The sequence below is a fragment of the Panulirus ornatus genome, chromosome 20 (assembly GCF_036320965.1).
Source record: "Panulirus ornatus isolate Po-2019 chromosome 20, ASM3632096v1, whole genome shotgun sequence".
Lineage (NCBI taxonomy): Eukaryota > Metazoa > Arthropoda > Malacostraca > Decapoda > Palinuridae > Panulirus > Panulirus ornatus.
This window is the reverse complement of record NC_092243.1, coordinates 39,995,562-40,022,941: the sequence shown is the minus strand read 5'-3', so window position 1 is coordinate 40,022,941 and position 27,380 is coordinate 39,995,562. Positions and strand designations below refer to the sequence as shown.

The 27,380-nt window shown below is 47.0% G+C and overlaps 2 protein-coding genes across 4 annotated transcripts in view; one reads left to right on the top strand and one right to left on the bottom strand.

Annotated features, from left to right (window-relative positions):
- Positions 1-27,380, bottom strand: part of CDase (neutral ceramidase) — a 223,570-nt gene that overhangs the window by 111,578 nt on the left and 84,612 nt on the right. The gene's annotated exons all lie outside the window — the stretch shown is intronic.
- Positions 2,429-27,380, top strand: part of PH4alphaEFB (prolyl 4-hydroxylase subunit alpha-1) — a 208,980-nt gene continuing 184,028 nt past the window's right edge. For both annotated transcript variants that reach the window (XM_071674780.1, XM_071674778.1), the window contains exon 1: positions 2,429-2,620. The gene's annotated coding sequence lies outside the window, so the exon portion shown is untranslated. The remainder of the gene's footprint in view (positions 2,621-27,380) is intronic.

Sequence of the window (27,380 nt, the reverse complement as noted above, 5' to 3'; positions counted from 1 at the left end):
TTGGAAAGAGGGGCAAGTATGCAGTGTGTTGTGGATGAGAGAGCTTGGGAAGTGAGTCAGTTGTTGTTCGCTGATGATACATCGCTGGTGGCTGATTCATGTGAGAAACTGCAGAAGCTGGTGACTGAGTTTGGTAAAGTGTGTGGAAGAAGAAAGTTAAGAGTAAATGTGAATAAGAGCAAGGTTATTAGGTACAGTAGGGTTGAGGGTCAAGTCAATTGGGAGGTGAGTTTGAATGGAGAAAAACTGGAGGAAGTGAAGTGTTTTAGATATCTGGGAGTGGATCTGGCAGCGGATGGAACCATGGAAGCGGAAGTGGATCATAGGGTGGGGGAGGGGGCGAAAATTCTGGGGGCCTTGAAGAATGTGTGGAAGTCGAGAACATTATCTCGGAAAGCAAAAATGGGTATGTTTAAAGGAATAGTGGTTCCAACAATGTTGTATGGTTGCGAGGCGTGGGCTATGGATAAAGTTGTGCGCAGGAGGATGGATGTGCTGGAAATGAGATGTTTGAGGACAATGTGTGGTGTGCGGTGGTTTGATCGAGTGAGTAACGTAAGGGTAAGAGAGATGTGTGGAAATAAAAAGAGCGTGGTTGAGAGAGCAGAAGAGGGTGTTTTGAAGTGGTTTGGGCACATGGAGAGAATGAGTGAGGAAAGATTGACCAAGAGGATATATGTGTCGGAGGTGGAGGGAACGAGGAGAAGAGGGAGACCAAATTGGAGGTGGAAAGATGGAGTGAAAAAGATTTTGTGTGATCGGGGCCTGAACATGCAGGAGGGTGAAAGGAGGGCAAGGAATAGAGTGAATTGGAGCGATGTGGTATACCGGGGTTGACGTGCTGTCAGTGGATTGAATCAAGGCATGTGAAGCGTCTGGGGTAAACCATGGAAAGCTGTGTAGGTGTGTATATTTGCGTGTGTGGACGTATGTATATACATGTGTATGGGGGGGGGGCATTTCTTTCGTCTGTTTCCTTGCGCTACCTCGCAAACGCGGGAGACAGCGACAAAGTATAATAAAAAAAAATAAAAAAAATATATATATATATGCAGACGTAAACAGTGTTGTGGGTGTGACACCAACTGGAGTGGACGGGCGCTGGTCACTAATTCATAACTCATTTCTCGCCTCCAACGGTCGTCCATGCTTACTACTGTGATGATGTTGACTCGCATATCATTCCTAGCTCCAGAAGACGAACAACATTCTTGAGTTCATATTTTCATTCTTCAGTTTTCAGATTCATAAGAAAATGTCGCAGTTCCAGCGTAGAATTACTGCTGAGATGATAGCATGTTGATGATGTACGTGGCTGGAGGATACATCTAGCCAGGGTGGCGGGGTCGAGGCTGATGGCGGATGTAGTACTTGTCAACACAGTAGGAAGGAAATCCTTACCCTGGCTGAGTATCTGAAATATCCGTTTACATAATGGTGACTCTCAGTCTGTCATGCAGTTGATCAATGAAGGTTAAGACAAAATATGGATACATGATGTAATACCTTGTGTTTATCAGTCATATCACTCATGACGCGAACCCCCTGATCCTGTAGTGTTGACTCATTGCTAGAGCACTTGGCTCTGACAAACGTCACAGAAATTCACAAGCCATTGTAATCATGAAAATATCCGTCAGTCACTTGTGTATATTACATTTCCTTCACCTTTTAACCTCCAGGAAAGTTCTCTCTCGTTGTAAGTACAATAATTAACCGTAAGTATAACAGGTTATATTTACTGTTGACTTGAATTCAGGCCTTATATTTTGTAAATAACCTGCAGTTCAATTTCTTGGAATTACTGCATCAACTAAACTCCCCCACTGCAACGTGCGGACATTCAACACATTCTTAACTGGCATCCTTGCTGTTGCCATTGCCAGTACACCTAATACTCTTTATTTGATCTGAAGTGAGGCAATTGCGTATGACATATAATCACAGCCATTACCAAGTACAAACTCATATTATTGAAGTGGTCTGTTAAGAACATTGACTTTTTTTGTGTGTAACACCAAGAACAGACCATTCTGATGTGACTATGTTACCCACAGCTCCTACTGCAGTGTAGTTTAGTTAACGCGACAGTTATTGATGTAGTCTTGTATGATGACAAAGAATAATATACGATGTCGTTTGGTGTGAAAACTAATTGGCTCTTAAGAACGATGGACCGACCACACGCAGTTCTCACGTCACACACTACTAGAGGGGAATGCCGAACATTATTATCCCGTCCTGATAAAAATGGAGTTGGTTGTGCTACCATAGCACCAGCTCGACTCACGACCCACATCCAGAGTCGCGGATGTTCAGTCATGGCTAAATCAAAACACTGTCCTGAAGTGGGTGGGAGCGGGAGTTGTGTGCTGGCGGTAGCCGACAACTCCCCAGCAATCTGTCCACGGCTGAGGTTTTCGTCCCTCCTGCCACCAGTAGTCGTCAGACTCCCGGGTCGCTCCATAGTACCTCAACGCCTTGCTGCTCGTCTTCCGATTTTCCCACTGATCTTGGCGCTGTGCATTACTCTTTGATTGGTTGAGAACTGGCATTGTTCAACCGTAAAGCGAAAACTAACGGACTTAATTAGCTCAAGTAACGTGATCGACTTTGAGAGGTAAGTAACGAAATATGATGTTTTGACAGTTGCAAATGCTTGTAGTACATGCATGGTTTTGTTTTCGTCGTCTTCAGTTCAGAGTTCTTGTATGAGGATAACAGTAGTGAAGCCGATGGTGCCAGACATGGGCAGTAGGTGGCGGTAATAGTAATGAAACTGGTGAAAAGTTGTGACCCACCTTAAGTGTGCCACACTGGCCGAGGGTGTTTCATATGAAGGCATGTAGGCCGCTGCACCTGACTGAGCGAAGGTACCTTGGTCAACGACCAGGCTGGCGGACAGAGGAAACATTTGGAACCCGTGTGAAATATACGTCCACTAACAGCTCTAGAGTGGCGGCCGTCGTGACCCCGCTAAGTTGAGCCAAATATGGTAATCTTCACTCTTGTTTACCGCTAGACCTGCTGCTGCCTAGGTTACTTGCATGGTAATTAGTTACTCTCCGCACGCCGGTGTGTTTTAATTATTGGAGGGAAGTGTAAACAGTGATAGAGGAACGTCCGTATTTATTCCGGTATTCTGGAAAAAGTTAGGTTATAGTAAGTCAGGTGTGGGTTATGTTCATGAGACAGGTGTGGGTTATAATCATGAGAGACAATGAGGTGTGGTTTATAATCATGAGAGACAATGAGGTGTGAGTTATAATCATGAGAGACAATGAGGTGTGGTTATAATCATGAGAGACAATGAGGTGTGAGTTATAATCATGAGAGACAATGAGGTGTGAGTTATAATCATGAGAGACAATGAGGTGTGGTTTATAATCATGAGAGACAATGAGGTGTGGTTTATAATCATGAGAGACAATGAGGTGTGGTTTATAATCATGAGAGACAATGAGGTGTGAGTTATAATCATGAGAGACAATGAGGTGTGGTTTATAATCATGAGAGACAATGAGGTGTGAGTTATAATCATGAGAGACAATGAGGTGTGAGTTATAATCATGAGAGACAATGAGGTGTGGGTTATAATCATGAGAGACAATGAGGTGTGAGTTATAATCATGAGAGACAATGAGGTGTGAGTTATAATCATGAGAGACAATGAGGTGTGAGTTATAATCATGAGAGACAATGAGGTGTGGTTTATAATCATGAGAGACAATGAGGTGTGAGTTATAATCATGAGAGACAATGAGGTGTGAGTTATAATCATGAGAGACAATGAGGTGTGAGTTATAATCATGAGAGACAATGAGGTGTGGGTTATAATCATGAGAGACAATGAGGTGTGAGTTATAATCATGAGAGACAATGAGGTGTGAGTTATAATCATGAGAGACAATGAGGTGTGAGTTATAATCATGAGAGACGTTACATTGCATTTTGTTTCAGTAACATTTTCTTACACGATTGCTGTAACTTGGAAGGTTTACTGCAACGGACATATGTGTTATAGCTTTATAAATAATTTATTTTTAAGCGAAAAAGAGCAAAATCATGTAAGAAACATGTGTTATTTGTCGATTGAAGTGTGGATCACCACCATTTATTTTTTTTATTCTATGAAACTACATTCCTGTTTTGAATCACTTCCCGGCGTCGTGTAGTTGCCAGTAGTGCAGGATGGAGCAATACCCTACCATATCAACTCACTCTCCCGGAAGTAGGATAGTGTCCATTGAGGATGCCTTGTGTCAATAACATGTTATCTTTTAAATAGAAAGATAGTAACAACGCATGCCATTTGTTTGTAGTTCCCAAGAAATTACTGTATCATTGTAAACAAATGCGTTAAAAGTCTAAGTCGCAGACTATCAATATACAGTGACCAGCGAGACGTGGTCAGCTTACAGATGGTTGTGTATTGAGGATGCAGGTACTGCTGTGGTGTGGCGGTCGCGAGGATTGTCCCCTGCAACAGCTGTAAGAGCTCTCAGTCTGTCTGTACATTGTCGATTTAGTTTTTGCCCACTAGCTGCAGCACATGGGACTGAGACAACGAGATGTTTAAAGCAGGAGACATAGTCAATCGGGTTTCCACCAATTGTCAACATAGATGGCCCGCTCCTGCCGGTATCAATTCGTTTATTGAAGATCTTAGTTTTATCTTCAGATATGATGAAGCCAAGGCTTTCACAGGCGATGTGTTTGTAGTTAAGAATAGTTTGCATTTCACATGTTCTGGTATATATAAGAATGTCATCAACATAGCTAATAGTGATATTTCTGCGACCTGTAGAATCGATTTCAGTAATGCATTGATTAGCACATTGAATAAAGTGGGGCGAAGTACTCTACCTTGAGGAGTGCCAGGTATTATGTCTTTACTTTTGTAGCCATGAAACAACACCTCTGACTTTCTATTAGAGAGATAGCCCAGTATCCAGTACAGGAGCCGGCCACCTATATCCATTTTTGCTAACTCATATGAGAACCTGCTGATTGGCAATATCAAATGCAGCTTTTAGGTGAAGAACAGTGGTGTACTTGTGCCTTTTATCCCCTTGGACTGTTAGGAAAGTAGTGATACAGTTGTGCACACTCTTGCTTGTGTGAAACCATCAACATTGGGTGACATATGGTCTTGATTTTGTGTAGTAGTCTGTTGAGCACCATCCTCTCAAAAGTTTTGCACAAACAAATCGTCAGGGAGATGGGTCGAAAGTCATCACGTTGATTGTGTTTAGATATTGGTACAATTGAGCTGTTGTTCCATGAGGAGGGTAGATGACCAGTGGCATAACTCGTATTATAAAGTTTTGATATTGTATGACCAAGTACACAGCAGTCTAACGATGTTAAGTGATCCCAGCCCGCTGCAGAAGGCCAACGAATTAATCACGAAATGGGCTCATCCTTCTAGGTATAACATGCTGTCCTACTGTATACCACTAAACCCGTTATGATACACACATGAGAAACATGCTCACCAGCAGCTTGGACCTAGCCCAGGTTGCGGGGTTAGAAAGCTGTCGAAGATCACTGCAGGTGAACTCTCCACCTAAATAAACAAATTCATAGATCCAGGCTGCCGACATGGAAGCACTGAGGCTTATCAGAGAAGTTTACAAGTATGGATGAGATGAGAAACTCCGAGGTAAGAGAGGATTGTTCAGATGCAAATGAGTAGAACCAGTTAAGGTGTGACCATTACCATTGATGGAAGACATGAGATAGTCTGAGAAGTATTTGAACTGGACCCCTGTAAGTAAAACGTCCAGAAGGACGCCCTAGAATGAGATGGGTTGGCGGCCATCAAGAGCTTGTTAAGAAAAAAAGGGAGAAGGCTCTGGAAGATGTTGAAGAAAACAGGTTATGGGAACGATTGTAGGACGAAGGCCGACTCCAGGCAGTCAGTAGGACCGCCTGGAGTGGGGTGAGAAAATGATATACTGACTGTCTTACTTTTTACTGCTCGGGATATACGGTTAATGTATTGGTAGACACGGTCAAATATATATATATATATATATATATATATATATATATATATATATATATATATATATATATATATATTTCATACATATTCGCCATTTCCTGCGTTAGCGAGGTAGCGTTAAGAACAGAGGACTGAGTCTTAGATGGAATATCCTCACTTGGCCACCTTCTCTGTTCCTTCTTTTGGAAAATTAAAAAACTGGAGGGGAGGATTTCCAGCTCCCGCTCCCTCCCCTTTTAGTCGCCTTCTACGACAGGCAGGGAATACGTACGTGGGAAGTATTCTTTCTCCCATGTCCCGCATTAACGAAGTAACGTCATGAAAAACTGAAGATTGCCTCGTTCGGTCGGATCATCCGCTTTCTCATGTGTAATGCATGGAAACCACAGCCCCTTATCCTCAACCAAGCCATAAAGAACTTGTCATGGTTTACCTCGACTGCTCCACATGCCCTAATTCGGCCCAGTAACAGCGCAAGGGTTAGTGTTCGCATTACAAAGTTGTAAGTTGGTGATTGTAAGTGATAAGTTGTATGGAGTGGTGGTGCTTGAGAGGGTAGTGGCATGTACAGAACAACAGATTTAGGAGGAGCAGTGTGGTTTCAAGAATGGTAGAGGATGTGTGGATCAGGTGTTTTTCCTTGAAGATTATGTGGAAAATACTAAGGAACAAGGATTTGTGTGAGATTTATGGAGCTAGAGAGAGTGTATGATAGGGTGATAGAGATGCTTTGTGGAAGGTATTAGGAACATGTGGTGTGGGAGGAAAGCCGTTACAAGCAGTGATGAGGTTTTATCAAGAGAGTAAGGCGTGTGTGCGAGTAGTTAGAGAGGAATGTGAATGGTTTCAGATGAAGGCTTCTGCGGCAGGAGTGTGTCATGTCACCAGTGTTGCTTATGAATGGATAGGGTGGTGAGGGAGGCCAATGCGAGAGTCTTGGAGAGGGGCGAGTAATATAGCCTCTGGGGGATGTGAGAGTTTCTGGGAAGTGTCAGTTGTTGGTTGCTGATGATACAGCACTGGTGGCAGGTTCGAGTAAGAAACTGCAATAGTTGTTATCTTGAGTTTGAGAGTGCTTCTTAAAAGTGAAAGTTGATTAGATGTGAAGAAAAACAAAGATATTGGGTTCAAGAGATGCTGAGACACAGGTTAGGTGGGGGTGAGCTTAAATGAAGAAAACATGAAGTGGAGTGTTTTAGATACCTGGGAATGGATATGGCGGCAAATGGAACCATGAAAGTGGAAGTGAATCATGGGGTGGGTGAGGGGGAGAGGAGCACTGAAGAATGTCGGGAAAGGTCGTTATTTATGAGGGCGAAGGTGAATATATATGCAGGGATAGTGTAGTAGTCCCGACGTTGTTATATGGTTGCCACGCGTGGGCTATAGATAGGGTTGTGCGGAGGAGGGTGGATGTGTTGGAAATTAAATGTCTGAGGACAATATGTGGTGTGAGGTGGTTTGATCAAGTAATGAGGGGGTTAGAGAGATGTGTGATAATAGAAGTATTATTAAGAGGGATGAATAGGGTTTGTATGGTATTGCAGTGGAATTTATTAAAAGAGGGGGTGACTGTGTTGTTGACTGGTTGGTGAGGATATTCACTGTGTGTATGGCTCATGGTGAAGTGCCTGAGAATTGGTGGAATGCATGCATAGTGCCATTGTACAAAGACAAAGGGGATAAAGGCATGTTCAAATTACAGAGGTATAAGTTTGTTGAGTATTCCTGGGAAATTATATGGGAGGGTATTGATTGAGAGGGTGAAGGCATGTACAGAGCATCAGACGGGAAGAGCAGTGTAGTTTCAGAAGTGGTAGAGGATGTGTGGGTCAGGTGTTTGCTTTGAAGAATGTATGTGAGAAATACTTAGAAAAACATATGGATTTGTATGTAGGAAAACAGATGGATTTGTATGTAGGAAAACAGATGGATTTGTATGTAGCATTTATGGATCAGGAGAAGGCATATGATAGAGTTGGTAGAGATGCTCTGTGGAAGGTATTAAGAATATATGGTTTGGGAGGCAAGTTGTTAGAAGCAGTGAAAAGTTTTTATCGAGGATGTAAGGCATGTATACGAATAGGAAGAGAGGAAAGTGATCAGTTCTCGGTGAATGTCGGTTTGCGGCAGGGGTGTGTGATGTCTCCATGGTTGTGAATGCAAGGTGAATGCAAGAGTTTTGGAGAGAGGGGCAAGTATGCAGTCTGTTGTGGGTGAGAGGGCTTGGGAAGTGAGTCAGTTGTTGTTCGCTGATGGTACGGCGCTGGTGGCTGATTCGGGTGAGAAACTGCAGAAGCTGGTGACGGAGATTAGTAAAGTGTGTGAAAGAAGAAATCTGAGAGTAAATGTGAATAAGTGCAAGGTTATTAGCTATAGTAGGGTTGAGGGACGAGTCAATTAGGAGGTAAGTTTGAATGGCGAAAAACTGGAGGAAGTGAATTGTTTTAGATATCTGAGAGTGGATTTAGCAGCGGATGGAACCATGGAAGCGGAAGTGAGTCACAGGGTGGGGAAGGGGGCGAAAGTTCTGGGAGTGTTGAAGAATGTGTGGAAGGCGAGAACGTTATCTAGGAAATCAAAATGGGTATGTTTGAAGGAATAGTGGTTCTAACAATATTATATGGTTGCGAGGCGTGAACTATAGATATGGTTGTGTGGAGGAGGGTGGATGTGTTGGAAATGAGATGTCTGATGACTGTATGTGGTGTGAGGTGGTTTGATTAAGTAATGAAAGGGTAAGAGAGAAGTGTGGTAATAAGAGTGTGGTTGAGAGAACAGAAGAGTGTGTATTGAAATTGTTTGATCACATGGAGAGAATGAGTGAGGAAAGATTGACAAAATGGATATATGTGTCAGAGGTGGAGGGAACAGGGAGAAGTGGGAGACCAAATTGTAGGTGGAAGGATGGGGTAAAAAAGATTTTGAGTGATCGGGGCCTGAACATGCAGGAGGGTGAAAGGCGGGCAAGGAATAGAGTGAATTGGATCGATGTGGTATACCGGGGTCGACGTGCTGTCAATGGATTGAGTCAGGGCATGTGAAGCGTCTGGGGTAAACCATGGAAAGTTCTGTGGGGCCTGGATGTGGAAAGGGAGCTGTGGTTTCGGGCATTATTGCATGACAGCTAGAGACTGAGTGTGAACGAATGGTGTCTTTGTTGTCTTTTCCTAGCGCTACCTCGCACACATGAGGGGAAGGGGAATGTTATTCCATGTGTGGCGAGGTGGCGATGGGAATGAATAAAGGCAGACAGTGTGAATTGTGTGCATGTGTATATATTTATATGTCTGTGTGTGTATATATATGTGTACATTGAGATGTATGGGTATTTATATTTGCGTGTGTGGACGTGTATGTATATACATGTGTATGGGGGTGGGTTGGGCCATTTCTTTCGTCTGTTTCCTTGCGCTACCTCGCAAACGCGGGAGACTGCGGCAAAAAAAAAAAAAAAAAAAAAAAATATATATATATATATATATATATATATATATATATATATATATATATATATATATGTGATTCTCAATGGTTCTTCCCCCGTCCAGTTGGAGTCACTTGGGTATCGGTATGTACGTGGGTGGTGAGTGTTAATGGTCAGGCAAGGTGAGCGGGAGGTGAGCGGTTGGCTGTCAGGTTCATCATGCATGATAGAGAATCGGTCCAAGTGTTTCTAGAGCCGAGATGCCCCGTCAGCTGGAGGATGTGGAACACAGGTAGTGGTGGTGTTGCCAAGTGTGTAATGGTGCTAGTAGTGCTGGTGGTGGTGGTCAACGGCACGATCTGGCTGGCGTCTTCCCACACGTTGTATCATTACAGACGTTGGCTGACACACACAACACGCTCCTATGAATGCCCTTATTAAGGCCGCCGTCTCATTAAAACTATCTATCTGTCTGTATATATTGTATATATATATATATATATATATATATATATATATATATATATATATATATATATATATATATATATATGTGTGTGTGTGTGTGTGTGCAAAGTGTGTACAAGAAGCGAGTGTACATAAGATGCAGGTAAAACCACAAGGAAACGGGAAATACGAAGTGTCCAGCATTTTCGTACAATGACATCATCAATACGACTGTGTTCAGATGGAGAGAACAAAATATAATGATACACACCTGGGCACTGGTCACCCTCGACCACTTCACACCTCTGCTTACAAACCCAGGTTAACCTATGTTCTGCCATACATATTTAGATTTTTTCACGTGCAATCTTATCTAATTTATATAAGACGATTCAACAAAATATCTATCCATTACTGAGTTATTATATATGATAATATTGCTTCACTCTCTATATGACCAAAACCTTTAAGGTGGACACATCAGCTAGATTCTTGATCATACCTGACACTTGATATTGTTTGACCTTGATATTAAGAACGTAACTAGTGTGACTATTGTATAACTGATCACAATCTTTAACATGGGACATTGTACACACAACCCTTCTGAGGAGTTACTGAATATGTGGTAACACTTGACCTGATAGTATTGTTATTGATGAAGTGAAAACATCATTAATATACAAGTTTTTAACAAAACTGGAGCATTCAGCAAGCTCTCGCAAGTGGAGATGGGTAAGTATTTGTTGGTTTTGGTTGAGTTTGAACATTGTATTGAGATTTTCTAGCAAGATTACAAGCTGAATCAGGAAATGGTTAGTATACTGGAGTTTACAAGTAATGATAGAGACGTGTGGTATACTGGAGTTTACAAGTAATGATAGAGACGTGTGGTATACTGGAGTTTGTAAGTAATGAGAGACGTGTGGTATACTGGAGTTTGTAAGTAATGAGAGACGTGTGGTATACTGGAGTTTGTAAGTAATGAGAGACTTGTGGTATACTGGAGTTTGTAAGTAATGAGAGACTTGTGGTATACTGGAGTTTGTAAGTAATGGAGACGTTGCAGGGTTCATCAGTGAATTTTGGACCAAGTTTGCGAAATAAACAAACATGAAGAGAAACATTGATGAAAACACACAATGTTTGTGATGTGTAGAATAATAGTGGTAAATATGATGTGAACAGACAGACGGGGGTTACCATATATATGTGAACAGACAGACGGGGGTTACCATATATATGTGAACTGACAGACGGGGGTTACCATATATGCTAAATCTTAGGCAATGGAACTATTCTGGCCACCATAGCCATTGTGGTACTGTTCTGGCCACCCTCACCATGGCCCTCCCCACTGTTTTGGCCACCGCCACCTTGGCCATGTCAGCTGGGAAGGTTGACCTGTGCTGGAAGGATAAAGTTGCAACACAACATGTACCAGTGTTTCCCAGCAGAGCCTCAGTGTTACTCAGACCAGTCGATGTTACAAGTTGTTCATAATGATGGATTTGTGCAGGACGTGTCTCGTTAATCATGGATTTGTGCAGGACGGACGGGTCTCGTTAATCATGGATTTGTGCAGGACGGACGGGTCTCGTTAATCATGGGTTTGTGCAGGACGGGTCTCGTTAATCATGGATTTGTGCAGGACGGGTCTCGTTAATCATGGGTTTGTGCAGGACGGGTCTCGTTAATCATGGGTTTGTGCAGGACGGGTCTCGTTAATCATGGATTTGTGCAGGACGGGTCTCGTTAATCATGGATTTGTGCAGGACGGACGGGTCTCGTTAATCATGGATTTGTGCAGGACGGACGGGTCTCGTTAATCATGGATTTGTGCAGGACGGACGGGTTTCGTTAATCATGGATTTGTGCAGGACGGGTCTCGTTAATCATGGATTTGTGCAGGACGGGTCTCGTTAATCATGGATTTGTGCAGGACGGGTCTCGTTAATCATGGATTTGTGCAGGACGTGTCTCGTTAATCATGGATTTGTGCAGGACGGACGGGTCTCGTTAATCATGGATTTGTGCAGGACGGACGGGTCTCGTTAATCATGGGTTTGTGCAGGACGGGTCTCGTTAATCATGGATTTGTGCAGGACGGGTCTCGTTAATCATGGATTTGTGCAGGACGGGTCTCGTTAATCATGGATTTGTGCAGGACGGGTCTCGTTAATCATGGATTTGTGCAGGACGGACGGGTCTCGTTAATCATGGATTTGTGCAGGACGGGTCTCGTTAATCATGGATTTGTGCAGGACGGACGGGTCTCGTTAATCATGGATTTGTGCAGGACGGGTCTCGTTAATCATGGATTTGTGCAGGACGGACGGGTCTCGTTAATCATGGATTTGTGCAGGACGGACGGGTCTCGTTAATCATGGATTTGTGCAGGACGGGTCTCGTTAATCATGGATTTGTGCAGGACGGGTCTCGTTAATCATGGATTTGTGCAGGACGGGTCTCGTTAATCATGGATTTGTGCAGGACGGACGGGTCTCGTTAATCATGGATTTGTGCAGGACGGACGGGTCTCGTTAATCATGGATTTGTGCAGGACGGACGGGTCTCGTTAATCATGGGTTTGTGCAGGACGGGTCTCGTTAATCATGGAATTGTGCAGGACGGGTCTCGTTAATCATGGGTTTGTGCAGGACGGGTCTCGTTAATCATGGGTTTGTGCAGGACGGATCTCGTTAATCATGGGTTTGTGCAGGACGGGTCTCGTTAATCATGGATTTGTGCAGGACGGACGGGTCTCGTTAATCATGGATTTGTGCAGGACGGGTCTCGTTAATCATGGGTTTGTGCAGGACGTGTCTCGATAATCATGGATTTGTGCAGGACGGACGGGTCTCGTTAATCATGGATTTGTGCAGGACGGGTCTCGTTAATCATGGATTTGTGCAGGACGGGTCTCGTTAATCATGGATTTGTGCAGGACGGACGGGTCTCGTTAATCATGGATTTGTGCAGGACGGGTCTCGTTAATCATGGATTTGTGCAGGACGGGTCTCGTTAATCATGGATTTGTGCAGGACGTGTCTCGTTAATCATGGATTTGTGCAGGACGGACGGGTCTCGTTAATCATGGATTTGTGCAGGACGGACGGGTCTCGTTAATCATGGGTTTGTGCAGGACGGGTCTCGTTAATCATGGAATTGTGCAGGACGGGTCTCGTTAATCATGGGTTTGTGCAGGACGGGTCTCGTTAATCATGGGTTTGTGCAGGACGGATCTCGTTAATCATGGGTTTGTGCAGGACGTGTCTCGATAATCATGGATTTGTGCAGGACGGACGGGTCTCGTTAATCATGGGTTTGTGCAGGACGGACGGGTCTCGTTAATCATGGGTTTGTGCAGGACGGGTCTCGTTAATCATGGGTTTGTGCAGGACGTGTCTGGTTAATCATGGGTTTGTGCAGGACGGGTCTCGTTAATCATGGGTTTGTGCAGGACGGACGGGTCTCGTTAATCATGGGTTTGTGCAGGACGGACGGGTCTCGTTAATCATGTATTTGTGCAGGACGGACGGGTCTCGTTAATCATGGATTTGTGCAGGACGGATCTCGTTAATCATGGGTTTGTGCAGGACGGGTCTCGTTAATCATGGATTTGTGCAGGACGGACGGGTCTCGTTAATCATGGATTTGTGCAGGACGGATCTCGTTAATCATGGGTTTGTGCAGGACGTGTCTCGTTAATCATGGATTTGTGCAGGACGTGTCTCGTTAATCATGGATTTGTTCAGGACGTGTCTCGTCAATCATGGATTTGTGCAGGACGTGTCTCGTTAATCATGGATTTGTGCAGGACGTGTCTCGTTAATCATGGGATTTGTGCAGGACGTGTCTCGTTAATCATGGATTTGTGCAGGACGTGTCTCGTTAATCATGGATTTGTGCAGGACGTGTCTCGTTAATCATGGATTTGTGCAGGACGTGTCTCGTTAATCATGGATTTGTGCAGGACGTGTCTCGTTAATCATGGATTTGTGCAGGACGTGTCTCGTTAATCATGGATTTGTGCAGGACGTGTCTCGTTAATCATGGATTTGTGCAGGACGTGTCTCGTTAATCATGGATTTGTGCAGGACGTGTCTCGTTAATCATGGATTTGTGCAGGACGTGTCTCGTTAATCATGGATTTGTGCAGGACGTGTCTCGTTAATCATGGATTTGTGCAGGACGTGTCTCGTTAATCATGGATTTGTGCAGGACGTGTCTCGTTAATCATGGATTTGTGCAGGACGTGTCTCGTTAATCATGGACGGGTCTCGTTAATCAGAGAAACAATCGTTTCTAAGTTACGAGTTGTGACTTGTTAACTGTAAGTTACGAGTTGTGACTTGTTAACTGTAAGTTACGAGTTGTGACTTGTTAACTGTAAGTTACGAGTTGTGACTTGTTAACTGTAAGTTACGAGTTGTGACTTGTTAACTGTAAGTTACGAGTTGTGACTTGTTAACTGTAAGTTACGAGTTGTGACTTGTTAACTGTAAGTTACGAGTTGTGACTTGTTAACTGTAAGTTACGAGTTGTGACTTGTTAACTGTAAGTTACGAGTTGTGACTTGTTAACTGTAAGTTACGAGTTGTGACTTGTTAACTGTAAGTTACGAGTTGTGACTTGTTAACTGTAAGTTACGAGTTGTGACTTGTTAACTGTAAGTTACGAGTTGTGACTTGTTAACTGTAAGTTACGAGTTGTGACTTGTTAACTGTAAGTTACGAGTTGTGACTTGTTAACTGTAAGTTACGAGTTGTGACTTGTTAACTGTAAGTTACGAGTTGTGACTTGTTAACTGTAAGTTACGAGTTGTGACTTGTTAACTGTAAGTTACGAGTTGTGACTTGTTAACTGTAAGTTACGAGTTGTGACTTGTTAACTGTAAGTTACGAGTTGTGACTTGTTAACTGTAAGTTACGAGTTGTGACTTGTTAACTGTAAGTTACGAGTTGTGACTTGTTAACTGTAAGTTACGAGTTGTGACTTGTTAACTGTAAGTTACGAGTTGTGACTTGTTAACTGTAAGTTACGAGTTGTGACTTGTTAACTGTAAGTTACGAGTTGTGACTTGTTAACTGTAAGTTACGAGTTGTGACTTGTTAACTGTAAGTTACGAGTTGTGACTTGTTAACTGTAAGTTACGAGTTGTGACTTGTTAACTGTAAGTTACGAGTTGTGACTTGTTAACTGTAAGTTACGAGTTGTGACTTGTTAACTGTAAGTTACGAGTTGTGACTTGTTAACTGTAAGTTACGAGTTGTGACTTGTTAACTGTAAGTTACGAGTTGTGACTTGTTACTAGGTTACGAATTGTAACTTGTTGACTGTAAGTTCCGAGTTATGACTTGGTGACAGTAAGTTACGAGTTGTGGCTTGTTGGCTGTAAGTTGCGAGTTGTGGCTTGTTGACTGTAAATTACGAGTTGTGACCTTTTGACTTAAGTTACGAGTTGTGACTTTTTGACTGTAAGTTACGAGTTGTGACTTGTTGACTGTAAGTTACGAGTTGTGACTTGTTGACTGTAACTTGCGAGTTGTGACTTGATGACTGTAAGTTACGAGTTGTGATTTGTTGACTGTAAGTTACGAGTTGTGATTTGTTGACTGTAAGTTACGAGTTGTGATTTGTTGACTGTAAGTTACGAATTGTGACTTGTTGACTAAGTTACGAATTGTGACTTGTTGACTAAGTTACGAATTGTGACTTGTTGACTGTAAGTTACGAGTTGTGACTTGTTGACTGTAACTTGCGAGTTGTGGCTTGTTGACTGTAAGTTACGAGTTGTGACTGGACTGTAAGTCACGAGTTGTGACCCGTTGACTAAGTTACGAGTTGTGACTTGTTAACTAAGTTACGAGTTGACTTGTTAACTAAGTTACAAGTTGTGACTTGTTAAATGACTCGTTTATTGTAAGTAACGAGTTGTGACTTGTTAACTGTGTGACTACACGTTGTGATGGTGAGGGGCGCGTCTGCCAGCTCCTCCCACACTCGCTGAACACTGGCATTACCTCGCCAGGATGAGGACAGACACGAACCTGGCTGGCTCCATCACCACACCACACCACACACCTGCCGACACAAACACACGTGTGTGTCTGCAGGTGTGTGTGTGTTCAGCAAACCACTGTGGGGTGGGAGGGCAAACTCCCACAGTAAACTAGTCATACACTGTGGGGTGGGAGGGCTGACTCCCACATTAGTCATACACTGGGGTGGGAGGGCAGACTCCCACAGTAAATTAGTCATACACTGTGGGATGGGAGGACAGACTCCCTTGGTAAACTGGTCATACACATTGGAGTGGGAGGGCAGACTCCCACAGTAAACTAGTCATACACTGGGGTGGGAGGGTAGACTCCCACAGTAAACTAGTTATACACTGTGGGGTGGGAAGTCAGACTCCCATAGTAAATTGGTCATACACTGGGGTGGGAGGGTAGACTCCCACAGTAAACTAGTTATACACTGTGGGCTGGGAAGTCAGACTCCCATAGTAAATTAGTCATACACTGGGGTGGGAGGGTAGACTCCCACAGTAAACTAGTCATACACTGGGGTGGGAGGGCAGACTCCCACAGTAAACTAGTTATACACTGTGGGGTGGGAAGTCAGACTCCCATAGTAAATTGGTCATACACTGGGGTGGGAGGGTAGACTCCCACAGTAAACTAGTCATACACTTCGGTGGGAGGGTAGACTCCCACAGTAAACTAGTCATACACTGGGGTGGGAGGGTAGACTCCCACAGTAAACTAGTCATACACTTCGGTGGGAGGGTAGACTCCCACAGTAAACTAGTCATACACTGGGGTGGGAGGGTAGACTCCCACAGTAAATTAGTCATACACTGGGGTGGGAGGGCAGACTCCCATAGTAAACTAGTCATACACTGGGGTGGGAGGGTAGACTCCCACAGTTTAGCTAAATTATGATTCGCGAGAACAAGTCGAAAATACATAGCCATACAGTACAGGTTGTGTTGTGGTGGTGGTGTTGTGATGGTAGTGGTGGAGAGTTGTGGTTGTGGAGTGTTGTGGTGGTGGTGGAGTGTAGTGTTGCTGTGGTGGTGGTGGTGGAGTGTAGTGTTGCTCTGGTGGTGGTGGTGGAGTGTAGTGTTGTTGTGGTGATGGTGGAGTGTATTGTTGTGGTAGTGTAGTGATGTTGTGGTGGTGGTGGAGTGTTGTGGTAGATGTGGTGGGCGGGATGGACCGGAAACATCAAGATAATGCCAGCTCGGGTCTGTGGTCATCACGCAGTGTTGCCTAGTCCGCCCACAACACACTTAGCAACTGACGTACCGACGTGGATGATGTACGGACGCAGTAGTAGCGACAGAGACGTGGATGATGTACGGACGCAGCAGTAGCGACAGAGACGTGGATGATGTACGGACGCAGCAGTAGCGACAGAGACGTGGATGATGTACGGACGCAGCAGTAGCGACAGAGACGTGGATGATGTACGGACGCAGCAGTAGCGACTGTAACACTATAATTTGCCGGGTATAATCCTGAAGTGTGTGTGTGTGTGTGTGTGTGTGTGTGTGTGTGTGTGTGTGTGTGTGTGTGTGTACACCTATGGTTATCATGGCAGCCGTACTGTCGGGCTCAGATTACGAAGCGAGACGCACCACCTGCACACAACCCACCCTCATCCCCTTACAACCCACCCTCATCCTCTCACAACCCACCCTTATCCCCTCATTACGGTGAGTGGGGCACCACCTGCTCAACCCGCCCTCATCCCTCATTACAGTGAGAGAGGCACCACCTGCTCACAACCCACCCTCATCCCTCATTACAGTGAAAGGCATCACCTGCTCACAACCCACACTAAACCTGCTCACAACCCATTCTCACCCCTCATTATTGTGAGGGGGAGGAGGTCCAGGGGTGTGGTGGAGGGCGGGGCAACCCCAGACGAACCCTTGTTACTGTGATGGTTCCTGTTGCCCAGCTTACCTCGCCACCACAACCCGGCCTCCACAACCACCACCACAAACAGGCCTCCACAACCACCACCACAACCAGGCCTCCACAACCAGGCCTCCACAACCACCACCACAACCACCACTACAAACAGGCCTCCACAACCACCACCACAACCAGGCCTCCACAACCACCACCGCAGCCCGTGAGCATACGCTATGGAGGAAGGTAATGGAAAAATAAAGTGGGTTTTTAGGCAGATATGAAGACAGATACACGATGTCCTGGGGCCACTACCCTCTCTGGTCTACGTGAGCAACTCCTGCTATGGAAGTTCTGAGTGAGAGAGGATCAGGTTTGCAGTAACGCACACCAAGACCAGGCCACGTATTAAGGTGACACCAGAGGCCAGTGTATGACTGGTCATGTTGAAGGAGCAACTTGGGCGGGAACTTATGTGTGATGGTGGGTGAGGGCAGCCGGTCTGACACTAGGAGACCACAGAAAGTGAATGAAGGAGTTATATGTTGGAGTCAGGATCCCAATGTCTCCAGTTACATGGAGAAGGAAATATTCCAACACGTAGAATAAACCCTACATTAGAGGAGGGAGGGAAGGCTTGACCCTCGAGTGCGACTAAAGTTTCTAAGTAGATTTGAGAGAAGGGTCGATGTTACGCGCGTCCTTGAAACTAACAGCAAACTATCACTGGAAGGACACGTGAAGAAAACGTACCCGGAAATGACTTGGAGAACGTGAGGGGAAATACGTGTGGTAATGGTGGGTGGTACGAGGGTGAGCAGTGTGGTAAGGGAAGATGTGGTGGAGGTGAGTGTAAAGGTGAGGATGCTGTATGATGGTAGAGGTTGAAGACGTTGATCCTCGTGAGAGTACAGCTCTGCCCCGCGGCAGTGGTGTAGTGGTTAGCGTTAATGATCATGATGCATGCACGGGTCCGCCCGATGTCGGGCCCTCATGGGTTCGTATGTCCTGCGTATCTGGTCAGTTGTATGGAAGGGGATTTATTGAAATGGTGAAGACATGTACAGAGTATCAGAATAGGGAAGAGCAGTGTAGTTTCAGAATTGGTAAAGGAAGTGTGGATCAGGTGTTTGCTTTGAAGAATGGGTGTCAGAAGAGGAAAATTTAGATGAAACAGATGGATTTATATGTAGCATTTATGGTCCTGGAGAAGGCATATGATAGGGTTGATAGAGATGCTTTGTGGAGGGTCTTAAGAATATATGGTGTGGGAGGTAAGCTGCTAGAAGCAAAGAAGTTTGTACCAAGAGCGTAAGGCTTGTGTACGAGTAGGACGAGAGGAGATTGGATGTTTTAAGTCGAGGTTGGTCTGTAAGCAGAGGTGTGTGATATCATGGCTGTTTGATTTGTGTATGGATGGGGTGGTGAGGGAGGTAAAAGAGACTCTTTCCGTCTGTGGGGGATGAGAGGGCCAAGATGGTGTGGGTTGCTGTTTGCTGATGATACTGCACTGGTGCAGATTCGAATGAGAAATTGTAGTTGATGACTGAGTTTAGAAGTGTGTGTGTGTGTGTGTGTGTGTGTGTGTGTGTGTGCGCGTGTGTGAAAGAAAGTTGAGAGTAAATGTGAATAAAAGCAAAGTTATTCGGTTCATCAAGGTTGAGGGACAAGCTAGTTGGGTTGCGAATGTGAATGGAGAAAACGCGGAGGAAGTGAGGCGTTTTAGATATCTGGGAGTGGACTTGGCAGCGAATGGAACCCTGGAAGTGGAAGTCAGTCATAGTGTGAGGGAGGGTGTGAAGGGTTTGGGAGCGCTGAAGAATGTGTGGAGAGAATGTTATCTGGGCAGGCAAAAATGGGTATGATTGAAGGTATAGTAGTCCCAGTAATGATGTAAGAATGCGAGTCATAGGTTATAGATTAGACTGTGCGGAGTTGGGGGGGATGTGTTAGAAATGATATGGACGTGGACAGTAAGTGGTGTGAGTTTGTTTGAATAGTAAACGGGTAAGGGAGATCTGTGGTAATAGAAAGCGTGGTTGAGAGAGCAGATGATGTGTTGAAATGGTTTGAACATAATGGAGAGAATGAGAGGAAAGGTTGACAGAGAGGGTATATGTGTGTGAAGTGGAGGGAACAAGGAGAATGGGGAGGCCACATTGAAGATGGAAGGACGAAGTGAAAAAGATTTTGAGCGATCAGGACCCAAACATGCTGGAGGGTGAACGGCGTGCACGGGATAAAGAGAATTGGAACAATGTGATGTCCTTGGATAGACATGCTTTCAGTGGGCTGAGCCAGGGCACGTGAAGCATCCGGGGTTAACCATGGAAAGGTCTGTGGCTCCTAGCTGGAGGTAGGGAGCTGTGGTTTCGGTGCATTACGCATAACCGCTAAAGAATGGATGAGATTGGGTGCGGCCTTTCTTCTGTTCCTGGCGCTACTTTGTTGACGCGGAAACTGCGATCAGGTATGACGGGTATATATATATATATATATATATATATATATATATATATATATATATATATATGTATATAATGTATATATACTTGACCTGTGATGCCGACGAGTGAAAGTGGTCAGCTTCCTGAGTGCTGCAGGAACCTCGTGTGGCCTGAGGGGACTGACTGCTGGCTGGGGCGGGAAGTATGTAGCGATAATGACGTGGTCATGATAAGGGCGTTCACCTGCCCGTGCCGTCTCGGCAGACATGGAAGCGGGGAAAAAAAGACGGAAATTAGATTATGCCTCGAAAGCTTGGTCATTGTACCCACGGAGCACGATGATGTACGAGTGTCCAGCTACCCGTAGGCAAGATGGTGCCTGAATTAAGAGAGCTGAGCCGTGATGAGAGGCCGAGTGCTACAGATGTGTCCAGTATGAGGGGAAGAAGAGAGAGAGGTGACCTAAACACAGCCTCTACATTCCGAAATTAACTGGACGACGTCGACAGTGAACGGTGCTCCGAGCTGCGCTACCACAGTAACCAGAGTTGACGACAAGGACGCAAACAGCAAGTGGTTAGTGGATGGTTCGAGGGCACTGGACGAAGACACTGTGAAGAACATGTTTATATAAGCTCAAGTTACTACTGGATGTTTCAAAGCTCACTAGAAGGTGCACCACGAGTATAGCACTCTCTCCCTATACTGTATACACACACACACACACACACACACACACACACACACACACACACACACACACTGGAGTGAAGACCTCAGGACAGTGTTGCAAATGGTCGTCGTCGTGTGTGAGCAAGTGTGTTGGCGCCTCGCGGGGCCGTGAATCTGTCATGGTTAACCTGGACGTGACAACACCATGACGACACTGGCCGACAACAACTGATGCCTCGGCCTGATTACTTGGGTATGTTGACGGCAACTTCTCGAGAGAAGAGAAATTGGTGAGGTCCCAGACCCTGGATCCACTGACACTACTGTACTGGTGTATAGATGTGCACGTATGACGAACGCATGGAGGAGATATGGCTGGGTCAGATGCACCGCCCGACACGTGCGACCAGTTACCAGGTACTGGTCATGTCTGGCTACACTGTTTACCAGTAGCGTCAGCAGCTGGTACTGGTCATGTCTGGCTACACTGTTTACCAGTAGCGTCAGCAGCTGGTACTGGTCATGTCTGGCTACACAGTTTACCAGTAGTGTCAGCAGCTGGTACTGGTCATGTCTGGCTACACTGTTTACCAGTAGTGTCAGCAGCTGGTACTGGTCATGTCTGGCTACACAGTTTACCAGTAGTGTCAGCAACTGGTACTGGTCATGTCTGGCTACACTGTTTACCAGTAGCGTCAGCAGCTGGTACTGGTCATGTCTGGCTACACTGTTTACCAGTAGTGTCAGCAGCTGGTACTGGTCATGTCTGGCTACACTGTTTACCAGTAGTGTCAGCAGCTGGTTCTCGTCATGTCTGGCTACACTGTTTACCAGTAGCGTCAGCAGCTGGTACTGGTCATGTCTGGCTACACTGTTTACCAGTAGTGTCAGCAGCTGGTACTGGTCATGTCTGGCTACACTGTTTACCAGTAGCGTCAGCAGCTGGTACTGGTCATGTCTGGCTACACTGTTTACCAGTAGCGCCAGCAGCTGGTACTGGTCATGTCTGGCTACACAGTTTATCTGTAGTGTCAGCAGCTGGTACAGGTGATCTTTCTTGAGCGTGAAATGTGAGGTCAGGTTGACCTTCTGTTAGTGTGATGCTGAAGCGCTCATGTGAGTGTGCAGGTATAGTGTACAGTCAGTAGTGGTTGCGAAGTGATCTGGCGTAATGTTTACCCGGGTGTGTGGTCACGGATGATGGTAGTAGACTGGTTCCTGCTCGACCTGATCATGTGGTTGTGAGGGATCCCGTCACTGGCGGGAGGACAGATGTTATGTTTCTACGTAGTAACATATAAGTGTAATGGCCTCGTGACGCCCCATGAACCTGCCAGCGGTGGAGGTGACACGAGAATGGGTCATATTTGTTCGTCAATACAGGAGAGGACTGGATCATGCTAGGGTGAAGGCTGTGAGCCAGGCTAAGGTGATGGAGAAATTGGCCATGTTAAGGTGAGGGCAAGTGAGAACTGGATCATGGGATGGGGAGGATGGGAGAAGCCTGGGCCATGGATAGGATGAAGGCAGGAGAAAGCTGATCGTGACAGGGTGAGGGCTTGAGAGGGTTGGGCCATGGTAAGGTGAGGGCAGAAGACTCGTCTTTGGTGAGGTACGAAGGGCGGGAGAAGACTGGGTCTTGTTAGTGTAGCGATGCTTTGGACTATTTGTGTTGTCATACTGGTGAGGATTGAGAGGTGGGTGTGGCTAGGTTGTGCAGTGTTAGGTATGACCAGGGTGGCAGGGTTCTCGTGGTGTTGGTGTCAGTGCAGTAGGTGAGGCAGGTCGTCCTTTCCGCGGGAGAGTTGTGGTAATGTCGGGTCTCGTGGAGGAGACGTTGCCCACGTCCTAATGTGATGAGCGGCTGCAGTTCGTGCAGGAGAGGGACGTGGCCTTAGTTCCCTTAGTCCAAGCTGCTGCTTGATACAGGCGATGGCGATGAGTGCTGCCGAAGCAGCAGTTGTCAGTGCTGAGAATGAGGCACCACAGAATCCCTGCTGGAGAGTCATACGTCAGGAATCTCAGGGCAAATATTTCCCGGCGCCAGGCGGACCTCTGTATCCCAGAGTGAGTGAACTGCTTGACTGCCTGACTCCTCTCACTCCCGCAAATATGCGAAGGGAGGAGATACTTTAGCCACGTCGATAGAGCCAAGTGTGAGCTCGTAGCTGCCAAGTCCATTAAGGTGGGCCTCTGGACGCTTCAACAGAACTTTTGTTGTTGGAAGATCAGAGTTTACCTCGGGTTGTGAGTGTGGAAACTCTCAACCTACTGGCCTGTAACCTGTGTGGTAACGTAAGGTTACGTAAGGTCATGCACGGCCCTTGTCATTTGCAATAGCGGCTCAGGTGTCCACATGAGTGTGTGGTTCGATGATCGATCTACCGAGCAATGTGGTGTCTTTGTGGCGCTACATCCTCCCTCCCTCCCACTCCCTTTTATTTCATGAACACTTGCTCTATAGAAGCATCCGCTTGGATTGCGGCGGTGATAGGAGTGCTGGGAGGCTGCTGGATTATTAGTAGCCTGGTTACAAAATGTTACTTTGGTAAGTCAAAATGACAAGAGCGTATGAAGGGGGATGTGGGATGCAGGTGGTCAGGGACGGTGGTAGGAAATGATTACGACAGCAGGAGCTGGTATGGTCGGGATGAGGTTGGAAGATTGACAACTGAATGTGTTCTACCGTCTCTTACTCTCCACTTGACTAGGAACTCTGAAGTGCCTTTTTATTTTACGTCTTTCGTTGGTGAGGACTGAGAGAGATGGTAGGGAGACCTCGATAAACACGGCTTAATTTGGTAATTACGGAGACGAGCTGATACAAGTGGCGCGGAATTAGGTACAAAGGTGAGGTCAGGCGAGATAAAGTTGGCAGGGTTCCTGTGGCGCTGGTGGAAGTGCAGGAGGTGAGGCAGATGTTCCATGGAAGAGTTGCATTCCAGAGGTCCAAGTTAGTGGGCGGGGGTCGTGTAAGGAATGTGCTGCAGGAGGGCATGAACTTGGCTGCCGTGGTTCACGTTGCTGGTCGAGACTGGCGAAGGCTCACGCTGTCATGCTGAGGAGGAGGTAGAAGACTGACGACGTGGGATGAGGCAGTATAGCAAGGCACTGTAGCATCCCTGCAGGAGAGTGATAAGCCAGGAGTCACTTGGTGGACGCTTAACAGTTTCCGATTTCCTAGAATCTGTGTGTACCGTTGGACTGCCTCACAACTCTGATGTGTGAGGCAAGCTACCTCAGCAACGTCGATAGTGTTAACTGTATGGGCGTGTCAGTCCAGGCCAATATGGTAAGCCTCCTGGCGGATGAACTAGGATTGGTCATTGGTGGAAGACCAGATGCCACGAACCTGCTGTCGTCAAGGTCGAAACAGACAACCCTCGTGCTGGCCAGAAGACCCGAATGGCAGCCTCATGTCACCAGACCATCCTAGGATCTCCTCAAGTGCGACAGCGACTCACGTGGGAGGAGACTGTCATAATCCAACACTAGAACTGTAGCGGCTCTATAGTAGGAAGAAGACCGAACCACACTGGGATTGGGGTGGGAGAGGACTGGATCATGGTAGGGTATGAAACGGGTAGAACTGGGTTATGGTCGTGTGAGGGACGGATAGAACTGGGTTATGGTAGGGTGAGGGACGGGTAGAACTGGGTTATGGTCGTGTGAGGGACGGATAGAACTGGGTTATGGTCGGGTGAGGGACGGGTAGAACTGGGTTATGGTCGGGTGAGAACGGTAGAGTACTGTGGCCATGGTAGGAGGAGGGACGCTGTGGTAGAAGGAAAAAATAACGAAAAGACGAGAGGTTGGCTGGCTGGGTGGTGGACGTGCCCCACCAGCCGACGGTAATGGTGGAGCTACTAGTGATGGGCAGGCCAGGACCAGCCTCACGCCCACCATCGCGGGGACACGACACGGTGTCATGACGCCCGCTGCTGGCCAGGGGCGGCTCGAAGATCCTCACCCAGGAGGGTTTCTGTCCGTGCGTGCAGGAGGGGACCGGCATTATGCAAACACTGGCGTCGGGACTTGGAGGAGGAATGGGGCGGAGGAACACCAGTGTTGTGAAGGCTGCAGGTCACAAAGTCACCGCCGCCCGGGTGGGTGGTCATTACCTCCGGTAAACATTTGTGCGGGGCGCACGACGGGCGAGGCGCACACTGACCTTAACCAAGAGATCTGCCGGAATGTACAACTACAGCGACTGTAACTATGGCTTGCTGTAACCACTACAGACGACACTGTAACTATGGCTTGGTGTAACCACTACAGACTAAAATAACTATGGCTCGCTGTAACCACTACAGACGACACTGTAACTATGGCTCGCTGTAACCACTACAGACGACACTGTAACTAGGGCTGGCTGTAACCACTCTGAGCACGACGTAACGATACATGATATGGAGACCTTCCCTTTGCTGTGGTCAGTCATCTCACCCCAGGCTCGTACGTCGTGCTCAAGGGTCGTGCCGTCGTGCTCAAGGGTCATACCGTCGTGCTCAAGGGTCGCACCGTTGTGCTCAAGGGTCGTAGTCTTGTTCAGGGGTCGCACATCGTGCTCAAGGGTCGTGCCGTCGTGCTCAAGGGTCATACCGTCGTGCTCAAGGGTCACACCGTTGTGCTCAAGGGTCGTACTGTCTTATTCAGGGGTCGCACGTCGTGCTCAAAGGTCGTACCGTCGTGCTCAAGGGTCGTATCTTCGTGCTCAAGGGTCGCACCGTTGTGCTCAAGGGTCGTACTGTCTTGTTCAGGGGTCGCAGGTCGTGCTCAAGGGTCATACTGTCGTGCTCAAGGGTCGCACCGTTGTGCTAAAGGGTCCTACTGTCTTGTTCAGGGGTCGCACGTCGTGCTCAAAGGTCGTACTGTCGTGCTCAAGGGTCGTACCTTCGTGCTCAAGGGTCGCACCGTTGTGCTCAAGGGTCATACTGTCTTGTTCAGGGGTCGCACGTCGTGCTCAAGGGTCGTGCCGTCGTGCTCAAGGGTCATACCGTCGTGCTCAAGGGTCACACCGTTGTGCTCAAGGGTCGTACTGTCTTATTCAGGGGTCGCACGTCGTGCTCAAAGGTCGTACCGTCGTGCTCAAGGGTCGTACCTTCGTGCTCAAGGGTCGCACCGTTGTGCTCAAGGGTCGTACTGTCTTGTTCAGGGGTCGCAGGTCGTGCTCAAGGGTCATACTGTCGTGCTCAAGGGTCGCACCGTTGTGCTAAAGGGTCCTACTGTCTTGTTCAGGGGTCGCACGTAGTGCTCAAGGGTCGCACCGTCGTGCTCAAGGGTTGTACAGTAGTGCTCAAGGTTCGTTCTGCCGTGCTCAAGGGTCGCACCGTCGTGCTCAAGGGTTGTGCTCAATGGTCGCACCGTCGTGCTCAAGGGTTGTACCGTCGTGCTCAAGGGTCGCACCGTCGTGCTCAGGGGTCGTACCGTCGTGCTCAAGGATTGTACCGTCGTGCTCAAGGGTCCTACCGTCGTGCTCAAAGGTCGTACCGTCGTGCTCAGGGGTCGTACCATCGTGCTCAAGGGTCGCACCGTCGTGCTCAGGGGTCGTACCGTCGTGCTCAAGGACTGTACCGTCGTGCTCAAGGGTCCTACCGTCGTGCTCAAAGGTTGTACCGTCGTGCTCAGGGGTCGTACCGTCGTGCTCAAGGACTGTACCGTCGTGCTCAAGGGTCCTATCGTCGTGCTCAAAGGTCGTACCGTCGTGCTCAGAGCTAACACGACACCTTGTGGGAGGGTAGACACTCGAGGGTTGGTCGTCACGGATGTGACCTGCGTGAGGGTCACACGACACACTTGGTATTGTGGTGTTGGTGAGGAGGGTGGCGTGTTGGTGAAGAGGGTGGATGTGTTAGTGAGGAGGGTAGAGTGTTGGTGAGGAGGGTGGCGTGTTGGTGAAGAGGGTGGATGTGTTAGTGAGGAGGGTAGAGTGTTGGTGAGGAGGGTGGCGTGTTGGTGAAGAGGGTGGCGTGTCCATGAGGAGGATGAAGTGTTGGTGAGGAGGGTGGCGTGTTGGGGAGGGGGGTTGGCTCGATGTTAGGTGAGGGGCGGCAGTGTTGGTGTGTGAGGTCAGGGAGGACGCTCTCACGCTGGTCATGCTGCTCAGGATGCACGTCCAGTCCTCAGTACAGGGTGGGGGGGGGGGGGTGTCGTGGGGTACTGCTGGGGTAGTGATGCACGTCCAGTACAGGGTGGGGTCCTGGGGTGCTGCTGGGTTGCGCCTCTGGTTCTGAAGTTGTGAATTTTGACCGTGACTTTCGCATTTGTATTTATCAGTTGTGCACAGTGGAGCAGTGAGGGGCGCATGGCATGGCCAGGGGTAGGTGGGGGACGTCAACACAGAGGGTGATGGCTGGACCCGAATGAGCCGTGGGGGAGGAATGGTAGAAATGGCACGTGTGGACTACGAAGCAAGTCCTCACAACACACACATACACAGTGTATCACGA